General features: G+C 35.5%; 1 long non-coding RNA gene across 2 annotated transcripts; it reads right to left on the reverse strand.

Moving 5' to 3' along the window:
- Positions 1–1,188: 1,188 nt before the first annotated feature.
- On the reverse strand, positions 1,189–3,330 carry LOC113350372. Of its 2 annotated transcripts, XR_003360767.1 has the most exons (4): positions 3,174–3,330; positions 2,100–2,205; positions 1,716–1,939; positions 1,189–1,495 (listed from the first exon to the last, which is right to left on the reverse strand). It is a non-coding gene; the product is annotated as an uncharacterized LOC113350372 (long non-coding RNA). The 2 variants fall into 2 exon arrangements; XR_003360766.1 differs by lacking the exon at positions 1,189–1,495 and having other exon boundaries at positions 1,655–1,939.
- Between the last annotated feature and the right edge of the window lie 294 nt (positions 3,331–3,624).

Consider the following 3,624-nt stretch of genomic DNA (forward strand, 5'->3'; position numbering starts at 1 on the left):
GCGATTTACAAGAGGGAATTTCTCATATCGCTCACTTTGAAGAATAAGCGAAATGAGAAGAGGCAAAATGTAGGAGTAAAATATCGCACACGTTAGTAATCAAGCGAAGTACAGAATACAATCTAAGCGAAGAGCATCGCACACAACAAAGTCGAGATGACGCACCAGGTGATGTCAGCAAAGTCACGAGTAAAGTGTGAAGAACTATGCGAAGAGGTACGCTATGCGAAGATGAGCGATTGAATATGAGCGAATGTGTCGCATAGTGATCCCAAAAATAGTGGGTTTCTTAGCTGTCATTCACTATGTAAAATCCTATATAAAGGAGATAGGTCATTACTTGTAGAGAGAGTTTTAGAGTGAGTCTTGTTCAAGAAATAGAGAGAAAGAAAGTAAATCTAGGGCAAATAGATCATTGTAATAGTTGGATCAATCTTTGTAATTCTATCTACATTTCATATAATAAGAAGATGATTACCTAAATTCTCATTTAGTGATAGTGGAATGTAATTGTCAGATTTATGACAACTACAAGAATGTCTCAAAGAAACTTCAATGGAGACAATTTGAGAAAAAACTAGATAAAATTTGAAGAAGAAGAGAAGAACATTTAAAAAAAAAAAAGAAAGAAATTGATCGGAAACATGTTGTTTTCTGTTTCGTAAAAGTGAAGGTAAACAAGATATTTAGCCAAGCATTATATTGCCCGCTGAGACAACTAATATAACATAACGAAACAAAGTCACCGACAACCATACACATTCTGTTATTAACAGAATTGACACTAACTGTTAAAAACAGTTAAGGGAGTTGAAATGCCCCAATTTCGATGGGTCGTTTGTGTAAATGCTCCTGGATTTGAGAAAAAGTTAAAATGCTCCATTCTGTCAATTTAGCCGTTAGTGGCAGTTAAAAGGTCAAATTAGCACACGTGTCGATCGCACGTGTGAATCAAAGACGGTTTTAACCCTTAGTTCGGTGATTAAATCTAATGGTGCCACGTGGTAGTTTGATGGACGGTTAGATGTTTGAAGAGCGGGCACCTGATAAACACGTCTGAATTCTCATTTACTGAAATTACCTTCCTTTCTCAGGAAATGACGCCTGTATCCTATGCTTTGAGATTGTGACACGTAGCAGATTCATTAAAATGGTCGGCTACAGATTCCCGTTAAATAAAAGAGCACATTTCGGCAACGGAAAGAGCTTTTAATATGGTTCAACCTACACGAACAATTGATGTTTGCTACTACAGTAAGACGTTGAACACCCCAAAAATTACAATTCTAGTAAGGTTTTTAAGAGAGCTTGTTTGTGTAAGATGACTTGGAGTCCATTTATTTATTCTTTTAACATAGAACAAAAATGAAACTACTAATGCAGACTGTCAGAAGTTACTCATCGTCTTTATACGAGTACTCTTCCGGAACTTGCTTCAGAAGCTTCACTCGTAACTCATATGCATCATCTCCAGGCAACATATCACGAACGACACCTGACAGAGACGGACAAATATTTTAATTACATAAAAGTACTTATGAAACCTAAAGCAAAAGGCTAGGGGTGCTGTTTAACTGCTAAAACAAGACCAGTTTCCAAAATGCAAACATTCGGATTGCTGGCATCGCTACAAGAAACCATATTTACTCTCTGCTACCAGAAAATTCATTATTTCAAATATAATAATAAGGCCAAAGGCAGTCAACAGTACGGACCTCGAGTAGTTTTGCATTTTGATTATTAACAAAAAATTGTTGGTTTTAGCAACACACTACTTTTTTCACTGCGTAAATGAACAACAACTTTGGGTACATGCTACTATTTTCAGTGCGAGAGCCCTCAAACAACATCTCTTTCATCCTCATTCATTATGGCAGCAACACACCTATCATGTATTAAAGCGGCTTCCAGAAGCATGCCAAAATCTTCATCTGCAGTCCTGACAAGAAGCAATACTTGCTGTAATACTCAAGGAAACTCCTCTCAATATAATATCAAAAATCAGTTTGAATATAATTTATTATACATGATTTTTGGAGACCAAAATTTAGCAACTGTCATGTTACCAAGAACGTCAAGATCCCTATAACATAGCTTACCAGCTAACAACAAGGACTGGTCTTCCTGGCTTCTAGACAATGTCGCTACCAATCTGATGGGTAAAGAGATTTTCATTTACAGCATTGCTATCCATTTCCACATGTCCTACGAGAGCCGAGTGTTATCCAGAATTTTATATCAAGTGAAAATTAAACTTATGAAAACATTCTGGCTATCAGACATTACAGCACTAACATAATCACGAAACCATTAGAGTGAGTTATATCTTTATTTAACCTGCAAAATAACTACAAAATATACCACCAGCATATTCATAGTTTCGCAGAAATCACATTATCAATAAGAAGACAGTAATAAACAATTGGTTCACCTTATGCTTTTCTTCATAGAGCACCGTTGCTCTAATCATATCAAAACGCAAAGAACCACATTATTCATTATATAAAAAAATCTTGTATCACTTTGTAATATGTAACACCGGAGAGAGATCCTTTTAGCTGAGTCGGATATTAACAAAAAATTGTTGGTTTTAGTTACATGTAAGGACCTCCAGTAGTAATGCATTTTAATTAACTTAAAACCACAAAGACCAAGTACAGTAATCAGATCAGACCCATAACAACCAACTAACAAGCTCATCAATATAGCACAGGCTTAACAATTTATGGTTTTTTTTTGTGGCAGAACCTAACAATACTTGTCAATTTGAAACAATGTTGAGCAGAATGTATGGAAAGGCTTAATTCTTTATGGGTTCTTAAGTGACATTACAAGAACAAGTCAGGTTTCATCCTCCGTGAAACCATCCGTTTCATTCCCAGTTTCATTCATATCCAATTCCATAAATCCCCATTTCCCCAGTTGCTACTGACAGAATAATTTTAACTTGGAATTACAATTAATAAAAACATCAAACATTTCAATATTCAATTCCATGATGCAGTCTAATTTCAGAAAAGGGGAAAAAATAAACCCTAAATTCAAAATTTCCAATTTCAGGAACCCTAATTTCAGAAATTCTAAACTAGTCACTATAATCAACTAAAAACAAAACACAAAATCATTCATGAGTCGATTTTAACAAAAACAATCAAAGGGTTCTGATTACTTACTCGTTTTGACGAAGAAGAAGAATCATTTTTTCAACAAGCACTACCGTCAACAGTCATGGATGAACTCATCGTCACTCTTTCTCTCGATCTAACTCTCCCTCTCTCTCTCTGGATTTCTTTCTCCATCTCTTCTCTCAAACTCTCGATCTGATTCTGTTCTTTTCCTCCCTTTTTCTTCTTCATATGGGAATGAAAGACTATATATGACATTTCATATGACCATTGACCAGTCAAAATACAATTCGTTGACCTCTTAACTGCTCCTACTGTTATAATAGACAAAATGGGGCATTTTCGCAACCATGCCATCTAAATTGGGGCATTTTGGCTATTTGCCCAACGGTAAACATATTAAAGGAAAGCAAAAAGTGATGATGACCCTTATTATTAGTCCTAACGAGAAAGGGACATTAAAATTGGTGAAACAAGTAATGAATTACGAGGAAACCGA

This window comes from Papaver somniferum, chromosome 2, assembly GCF_003573695.1.
Source record: "Papaver somniferum cultivar HN1 chromosome 2, ASM357369v1, whole genome shotgun sequence".
Classification (NCBI taxonomy): domain Eukaryota; kingdom Viridiplantae; phylum Streptophyta; class Magnoliopsida; order Ranunculales; family Papaveraceae; genus Papaver; species Papaver somniferum.